The sequence below is a fragment of the Neomonachus schauinslandi genome, unplaced genomic scaffold (assembly GCF_002201575.2).
Source record: "Neomonachus schauinslandi unplaced genomic scaffold, ASM220157v2 HiC_scaffold_593, whole genome shotgun sequence".
Classification (NCBI taxonomy): domain Eukaryota; kingdom Metazoa; phylum Chordata; class Mammalia; order Carnivora; family Phocidae; genus Neomonachus; species Neomonachus schauinslandi.
The window spans coordinates 1-9,926 of record NW_025409283.1 but is presented as its reverse complement, the minus strand read 5'-3'; the positions used below and the strand labels follow the sequence as shown (position 1 = coordinate 9,926).

At 37.0% G+C, this 9,926-nt stretch overlaps 1 long non-coding RNA gene across 1 annotated transcript; it reads right to left on the bottom strand.

Moving 5' to 3' along the window:
* Positions 1-3,298: 3,298 nt before the first annotated feature.
* LOC123323740 lies at positions 3,299-7,531 on the bottom strand. Its single transcript, XR_006539522.1, has 3 exons — positions 7,522-7,531; positions 7,227-7,411; positions 3,299-3,380 (listed from the first exon to the last, which is right to left on the bottom strand). It is a non-coding gene; the product is annotated as an uncharacterized LOC123323740 (long non-coding RNA).
* Positions 7,532-9,926: the final 2,395 nt, after the last annotated feature.

The following is a 9,926-nucleotide window of genomic DNA, read 5'->3' as shown; positions in this document are numbered from 1 at the left end:
CTCTGACCCTCTCGACCCTCCCCCCTCTCATGCTCTCTCTCTCTCTGTCTCTCTCTCAAATAAATAAATAAAATCTTTAAAAAAAATGTACCAGGCACTTATTTTATTTTTTTTAAAGATTTTATTTATTTATTTGAGACAGAATGAGAGACAGAGAGCATGAGAGGGAGGAGGGTCAGAGGGAGAAGCAGACTCCCTGCCAAGCAGGGAGCCCGATGCGGGACTTGATCCCAGGACTCCAGGATCATGACCTGAGCCGAAGGCAGTCGCTTAACCAACTGAGCCACCCAGGCGCCCATACCAGGCACTTATTTTAGTATGCACATTTTCTTTTCTACACACAACAATAACAATGAATATGTCAATGGGGTGGATCTTCCAGCTTCCTAGTCATTCCAAGTCATAAGAGTGAAATGATGAATAGATGTGATCCATGGTTCTCTCTGTCTAGAATGTCCTTCTCCAAGACCTTCGCACGACTGGTCCTTCTCATCCGCCACTTGGCGGCTCTTGCCACATTCAGAGAGATCTTTCCTGACTAACAAAATTCCACTCCCATTCTCATCCCCATCCTAATTACAAACTCCTCCAAAACTCCCTAACCTAACATTTCCATTTTCTTTATATGAAGCACTTATAGTAACTTACCAATATATTGTTGTTTCCTTATTTTTTCTGCTCCTACCACTACAGCCTAACCCCTCAACTTATACAGCCTGGTACATAGCTGATATTCAATAACAGAAATGTATTTAAGGTCAAAACATTTAAAATAATCTCACTGAGGGGGTGCCTGCGTGGCAGCATCAGTTAAGTGTCCAACTCTTGATTTCAGATCAGTTCATGATCTCAGGGTCATGAGATCAAGCCCCATGTCAGGCTCCGTGCTGAGCATGAAGCCTACTTGGAATTCTCTCTCTCCCCACCCTCTCACATGCTCTCTCTCTCTCTCTCTAAAAAATAAATAAAATCACCTCACTGAGAAGGTCTCAAGTACCAAGTCACTATACTGTCGACCCTTACACAATGCAAAGGTTAAGGGCGTTGACAGCCGTGCAGTCAAAAATCCACATATAACTTTTGATTCCCCAAAAATTTAACTACTAATCTCCTATTGAACTTCCTACCTTAAAAGCAATTAGACTTAAAAATAGGAACAATGTAAATGAAAAACCAAAACATTTAAATAGAAGACCTCGTATATGCTCTCTAGATCTAATCGACGTCTTAATCCTCATTTGGCCATTGACTCTGTAAACTGAGCATGGAAGGTCAGAGAAAATTATAACCTAATGCTGACCTTACCAATAATGTAAAGTCAATTAACACATTTTGTGTGTTATATATATTATATACTGTATTCTTACAATATAAAGAAAAGTTTATTAAGAAAATCATAAGGAAGAGAAAACAGATTAACAGTACTGTACTGTATCAAAAAAAAGTAACATACCCCAACTTAGAAATCCACCTGCCCGTTCTAACTTTCCCATTCTTTTCTGGACATTACTGCCATTTATTTTACTGTCCTTCAGAAATCTTCACATTTAAAAAAAAGTGTCCTCAATATTTAATAAATCACTAAATACTGCTGTGATCATTTTTGTCCTATATTTCCATAGCGGCCTTTACAGTATACAAAGTGTTTTCACATTTGTTACCACATTTGTTCATTACACATACCTGAGAGGTAGGTATTAGTACCATTTTTATGAATCAGGTCACTGACATTCAAACAGGTTAAACAAGTTTTTCTGGCATCCCACAGCTACCAAGTGACAGAACCAGGATGCTAGCATATCTTTTGACTTCAAATACGGTGCCTGCACCATTCTGAAGCACCTGCCTGTGCTAAGAGATCAGGCCCTTTTTACCTCCTTCCACAGTCTGTCACCTTAGAATAGGTCATCATTACTTTATACTTCTGTTTCTACAAGTATGGCTGCCACAAAGATACTCAATGCATACTATTTTAACGATCCAAAATGGCTTTTACCTATTAAAACACCACGAAACCAGGGACACCTGGGTGGCTCAGTCGGTTCTGGGATCTAGCCCCATGTGCTCAGTGGGGAGCCTGCTTCTCCCTCTCCCTCCGCACCTCCCCCAGCTCATGCTCTCTTTCTCTATCTCTTTCTCTCTCAAATAAATAAATAAAATCTTTTTTAAAATAAATAAGTAAAACACCACTAAACCAAATTGTTATTATAATCCCAATGCTCCTTGTAAATCTACTTGACAATCCAAATATAATACTTTCAGGGCCCCTGGATGGCTCAGTCAGTTGAGTGTCCAACTCTTGGTATCAGCAAGGCTCTGCGCCCAGAGGGAGTCTGCTTCAGATTCTCTCTCCCTCTCCCTCCTGCTCACTCACTCTCTCTCTCTCAAATAAATGAATAAAATCTTAAAATATATATATATATACACATATATATATATGTAAAATATTTCAAGTCCTAGGCATTAGCTTTTCAAACTCCAAGTCGTAAAAAACTATAATCCAAACCTTCTAGATCTCATCAGGAATTTTGCACATCCATATACACCATAGAATCACATCTGGCCATAGGTTGGCCTGGAGTAATTCTTTAGTTTTTTAGATAACTTAAATTCAAAACGCAAACTAATTCCTTATCACTCGTAAGTGTCAGTTTTCTGCAATAATACTACACAGCTTTCATTAAGTTAAGCTTGCAAATTAGCAGAACTGTATTATGCTGTATTATTACATTTAGCACATAATTATTTTATCAATTACAGGTAAAAAGTATAAGGAAATAGTTTTATGGGCAAATGCAGAGATGACAGAGTAAAGTCTAAGCATCCCTTTTATACTGTAACATCATTCAATGCTTATATTTTAAAATAATAAGAAAACAGTACCTCAGAATCCCAAGGTGATTCTCCATCTTCCTCTTCTCCTAATCCCAATGCTGACATCGTAACTATAAAATACAGTCACAGATACATTAATGAGAACATGTATTATTATGAATTTTAAACATATGTACAAGCTTATCCCCACTCATGAATATTTCAATAAAATAAAAGTAATAGCAGTAAAGATTTCCAGAGGGTTGAATTATTTTCAGGAAGAAAAAGTTGGTAGTAGTCGGGATACTTAAAAAGAAAGACAGCAAAAGAAAAATATCTTAATGAAATGCATAACATATCTGGATCTATATACTTTCAGATTTCTTTATACTAGCATTTGAGCATAGGAAAAATTCACAGATGTTTACTAACTTACCACTACTATTACTTTTGTATGCTCTATCAGCAGAAGTTAGATGGTCATTAACTGTTTGCTCTTGTGGAGCACTTTCAGTAATATTAATACCATTGTCCTTTTTTCCAGTTGCCGGCTGCACCTCTCCTTCCTATAAAAACAACACAAAACAAAAACCCAACTTCAGAAAACATCGCATTAATTCACTTGTTCACTCACTCACTCACTCACTCAGAAAGACAAATACATACCGTACCTGTCAAGTCATAGGCACTATCGTGGGAGAAGCTGGAAATATAAACGACAGAGACTGCCCTATATGCTAGTAGGGATAGAGATGGACCAAAACAATTAAGAACAGAAGAGTATCATTTACTAGTTCTACAGGTCAAGTGAATAAAGCACAGTGAAGGCACAAAGGAGAAAAGAGTTGCATATGGGAAGCTCAGGAAATGCTGCAGATAGGGCTGTATATTGAAAGACAGACAAGGTGCACAAGGAGGGTGTGAAGGACACTCTAGAAAAGGTAGAATGAGCGAAAGGATGAAGTATGAAATAACGCAGTAAGTGACGATAGCTCCAGAATGTGGCAAAACTGGAACACAACTTTTGGGAATGGGACAGAGAGAGATAATTGGAAAATCAGGACTGAACCAAAAAAGGCAAGTGTCATGCTAGAATATGAACCTTCTCCTTCATGTAATGGGGATCCACTAAATAAGCAGAGGAGTTACATCGTCAGAAATATATTGTAGAAAGGTCTGACAGCAATGTAAAGATGAACATAAAGGAACCAAAACCAGAAGAGTATTTCAAAACTATACGTGAGAGAGTGAATTATGATAATAAGATATGAAAAATGGTAAGCAGGGACAAAATACTGAATGTGGTGATTTTTTTGTTTTGTTTTTTACTTTTTCTTTTTTAAGATTTTATTTATTTGTCAGAGACAGAGAAAGCACAAGCAGGAGGAGTGGCAGGCAGAGAGAGAAGCAGCCTTCCCGCTGAGCAAGGAGCCCAACTTGGGACTCAATCCCAGGACCCCTGGATCATGACCTGAGCTGAAGGCAGCCCCCTAACCGACTGAGCCTCCCAGGCGTCCCTTTTTCTAATTTAAATTCAATTAATTAACATATAATGTATTACTGGTTTCAGAGGTAGAGATGTGGTGATTTTTTTTTTTTAAAGATTTACTTATTTTGAGAGAGAGAGTGTGTGTGTGTGCAGGGGGAGGGGCAGAGGGAGAGGAAGAGAGAGAATCCTCAAGCAGACTCCCTACTCAGTATGGAGCCTGTAACAGGGCTTGATACCAGGACCCTGAGATCATGACCTGAGCCAACATCAAGAGTCGGATGCTTAACCAAGTGAGCCACCCAGGTGCCCCTGGATGTAGTAATTTCAGGGAAGTTTGCAGTCCAGGATTTTTCCTGCTTCAGTGTTTCAGTGGCACAATATACTAGGATGGGGAAAACAAATGACAAAGCAGATTACAAAAAGTCAGGGAAGAGGAAAGGGTCAGAAACAAAGTCTTCAATCTGGGACATACCAAATTTGAAGCACCCAGGAGACTTAAGGAGAAAGTTTTACACAAATACATTTGGAGTAGGAAAAAATGACAGGAAAAGCACATGATGTTAATAAAACAAATATCTATAAAATATACTAACCTGATATAATTAATGTAAACCTACACAGAACTCTGAAATTTTCAGAATAAAAATAAAAGCAGGGGGGGAAAAACCATGGGATTCAATATTTCATTTATATACTTCAACATTAGTTTCAAGGATAGAAAATAGACTTTTATTAATATAGGCAAGTTAGTGGGCACCTGGGTGGCTCAACTGGTTAAGCATCTGACTCTTGATTTTGGCTCAGGTCATGATCTCAGGTTTGTCAGATTGAGTCCCAAATCAGGCTCCATGCTCAGTGGGGAGTCTGCTTCTCTCCCTCTCTTTTCCTCTCCTTCTGCCCCTCCCCCCGACTCTCTCTCTCTCTCTGAAATAAATATTTAGAAAAAAAATATATATATATAGGCAAGTATTAATTTCTTTAATGAATAGCATTTTTAAGATTAATAAAAAGATTTAATTGCAAAACACCAATTCAAGATTTTGTAAGAATACTTTTCTAAAAATTAATTTTAAAAGATTTAAATTGTAGAAGAGAAATACTTATAGGATTAGAGAATTTTGAGGCATCTTTAAGTACTACTACAATGTACGAGAAAAATATAAAGCCCTATTTTAAAATTCACATGATTTTCTTATTCCACTGTGAACAGCATACTAATAGCTCTAATTTCCTATCAATGAATATAGGATGGTAGTTAAAGACTGGGGAAAGAATCTAGTATTAAAAAATTAATAATCATGATCATCCAAGTTGAAGGTTTTAAAGTCTCCAAATACATGTATGATCATCAAGCAGGACCCAATATTCACAGGAGGAAAGAAGAAAGGGACAAAAAAAAAATCAAATCACCAGTATTTCTGAATTTCAGATATGAAAGAATTCACATGTTAAATTTAACAACTATGGGGCGCCTGGCTGGCTCAGTCGGAAGAGTGTGTGACTCTTGATCCCAGGGTTGTGAGTTCAAGCCCCATGTTGGGTATAGAGATTACTTAAAATTTTTTAAATCTAAAACAAAAATTAACAACGATGAATACTAAAGTTTCCTGAGAATAATATAAAATGTATCTACTATTGGAGATATTTGAAAAACTAAAAATCATCTTCCAGAAATAATTCTGTATACTCTGTTGGCAACCTTTCCTTCCTTATGATTCTACAATGACAAACAGTTCATATTAGAAAAAAAACTATAAATTGTGAGTTCATTCATTTGATGTGTGTCTGTGTATCTATTAAATGCAGATACAATTAAAAATAAATTATAAATCACAATCCAGAAACAAAATTTTCTATTTTTTCTTTAAGAGTGTTACAGCTTAAAATTTATTTCATTTATTGGATAAAGATTAAGAACCTCACTTACATAATCAGAAATTTCAGTTTTAATTAATGAAAAGACTAAATGTCTACTTATTTCCTCTCTTTAGTCTCAAAAAGATCTAAAACCTACCAAGATTCTACCACACAGGAAGTTAAATCAGAAACCACAAGAAAGGGCACCTGGGTGGCTCGGTTGGTTTAGAGTCTGCCTTCAGCTTAGGTCATGAACCCAGGGTCCTTGGATTGAGTCCTGCATCAGGCTCCCTCCTCAGTGGGGAGTCTGCTTCTCCCTCTGCACCTCCCCCTGCTCGTGCACTCACACTCTCTCTCTCTCACAAAAATAAATATATAAAATCTTAAAAAAGAAAGAAAGAAAGAAACCACAAGAAAGACAATGGCCAAAAATTCAAAATTCATCATAAATCTGATTAAGGCCTAAAACAGATTTCACTGTGCATTATCTATAAACACAGGTTTTGCTAAATTAAATATAAGATAGCACACTTTATTAAACTTAAATGGAAGGATAAAATTTTCTTCCAGTCCTTCATAAAAGTCAGCTGTAAGTCATTCAGAAGAGTCTAAGCATTTTTTTTATTACTTGACGTTGTTTTCTTATTTTGCACTTAAAACAATTTCTACCATATTTTGTAATATAGAGTATCTGCTCTCCCTTAGCCTCACTACTGCTGTTGTGTTTTTATAATAATCTCTCTCAACTCTTCAATCTTTACATTCATCTTGCCCTTCTTAAATGAATTCTTCCCCCCACCCCCTCCCTCATCTTCCCATCCATCTAGCTGTTCTTTCCAGTTGCTTTCTAATTCTTTCCTTCCATAATGGCATACCTAAGAATTGTTTACTCCCACCAACCTTTATAAATCTCAATCTGGTCCTTACCTCTCTGTTGTTATTATATCGTTTCCCCTTATGATCTTGAGGACTTCTGTTTTTTCCTAAGATTCTTTTCATTATAAGGATCAAGAGGATGGTATGTGAAAAAAAAATAGGGAAAAAAGCTTAAAACAGAACAACTTACCTTTATAACACCATGGCCTGCTAACGACTTGACAGAAGGTTTTGAAAAAGCAGGACAAGAAAAGTCATTGGCTTTGAATGGTGGTTTGTAAAGAAGTCCAACTATATTTTCATCTTCATAATCAGAATTATCGTGCTCAGATAAAGTTCTACCTCCTAGTGTTATAAGGCCACATTTTGTTCCCACTTAGTAAAAAACAAAATAAAAAGAACATGAAAATATCTGTAATTTCGAATTACTGAATAATACAAGAATGGGCAAAAATCAGTGAATAACACGTCTTCAAATAGCTTACCATTCTTGAATTGCTCAGAAGCATTCATTAGCGCTCTCAAGTTTGGTTTTGGGACAGTCTAGAAAAAAATTAATAGTTTTAAGGATTACAAGTATCACATTTGATAAAATAATTATAATATTCCCCATTATCAAATGAGCACCACTACCCAGAGAACACAGGTTTTGGAATCATTCAAATGTAGATTCAAATCTCAGTTCTGCCATTTACTAAGCCTGTATTTTCTCCTGGGATGAGGATTATGAGAGATTTAATAGCTAGTCCCAAAATGGTATTTTCCTTACCCCTAACTGATTATTATATAAATTCTTCCTCAAAAAGTTAAAAATAAAGCTACCCTACAACCCAGCAATTGCACTACTAGGTATTTATCCAAAGGATACAAACATAGTGATCTGAAGGGGCACCTGCACCCCAACAATTTACTTTATAGTGAAAAAATTAAGTTCTTTACTACAGTTTTTTTAAACAAATAAATGTAGAGTGAGAAAAGTCAGTGTTATTAGGGATATACTATGAACGAAAGCCTCTGTTTTAGATATATTTATAATATATATGTAATGTATATATTTACAATATATACATAATATATATATTTATAATATGTAATTCAAACAATTTAAGAGACTTCTGTTTATAGTATATCCATAATCATATTTACATATACTGAAAAATATTTTTTCCACTTACCTTTACCTTATCAGTACCTGAAAGTTATAAATTATTACTATAGAGAGAAAAAAATAAAAAAAGAAATGTTTCTAACACATCAACTTTCCACATGGAGAAAGAATTGGTAATGAGAATTCTAAGGAGAAATGTACACTTTGAAAGGATATATCTAATGAGACACAGATGGGGTTAAAGAAAAAAGTTGAGGAATTTTTATCTAAAATTCTGGGCTCATGGGGTGCCTCGGTGGCTCAGTAGGTTGGTTAAGCATCTGCCTTTGGCTCGGGTCATGATGCCGGAGTCCTGGGATTGAGCCCCACATCGTGCTCCTGGCTCTGCGGGGAGCCTGCCTCTCACTCTGACTCTCTCCCCTCTCATGCTGTTTCTCTCTCTCAAATAAATAAATAAATAAAATCTTTAAAAAAAAAAGAAAATTCTGAGCTCACAATTAGAGGATACTAAAAAATATACTGTAACCTTTTTTCTTATTTATTTATTTCCTCAACATCATTCATTTGCACTTATAAATCTTAAACATAAAAAGGGAATATAGGGCGTTGGGTGGCTCAGTTGGTTAAGCGACTGCCTTCAGCTCAGGTCATGATCTTGGAGTCCCGGGATCGAGTCCCACATCGGGGGAGGGGGGCGGGGGGGGCCTGCTCAGCGGGGGGTCTGCTTCTCCCTCTGACCCTCCCCACTCTCATGTGGTCTCTCTCATTCTCTCTCTCAAATAAATAAATCTTTTTAAAAAATAGGAATATAAATTTGAGCCATATTTTTAAAAATTCATGTATTTAATTATGACACACTATGCATATTACTTATAACATTCCATTCTACAGAATTCCATCTGTCTGCTGATTTATTCACATTCAAAAAATATTAAATTGCTTCTTCCAAGCAAGACTTTATTCTAGGTGTTCCAGGAGATGGACAATTACGTTTCCTAACATCCAGTAGCTTATAATGATGCAGGGGCCTACACTGTTGGTGGGAATGCAAGCTGGTGCAGCCACTCTGGAAAACTGTATGGAGGTTCCTCAAAAAGTTGAAAATAGAGCTACCATATGATCCAGCAATTGCACTACTGGGTATTTACCCCAAAGATACAAAAGTAGGGATCCGAAAGGGTACGTGCACCCCGATGTTTATAGCAGCAATGTCCGCAATAGCCAAACTGTGGAAAGAGCCAAGATGTCCATCGACAGATGAATCAAAAAAGAAGATGTGGTATATATATATACAATGGAATATTATGCAGCCATCAAAAGGAATGAGATCTTGCCATTTGCAACGACGTGGATGGAACTGGAGGGTATTATGTTGAGTGAAATAAGTCAAACAGAGAAAGACATGTATCATATGATCTCACTGATATGAGGAATTCTTAATTGCAGGAAACAAACTGAGGGTTGCTGGAGTGGGGGGTGGGGTGGGAGGGATGGGGTTGACTGGGTGATAGACACTGGGGAGGGTATGTGCTCTGGTAAGCGCTGTGAATTGTGCAAGACTGTTGAATCTCAGATCTGTACCTCTGAAACAAATAATGCAATATATGTTAAGAAAAAAAAAAAGAAGAAGAAGAAGGTAGCGGGAGGGGAAGAATGAAGCGGGGGAAATCGGAGGGGTAGACGAACCATGAGAGACGATGGACTCTGAAAAACAAACAGGGTTCTGGAGGGGAGGGGGGTGGGAGGATGGGTTAGCCTGGTGGTGGGTATTGAGGAGGGCAC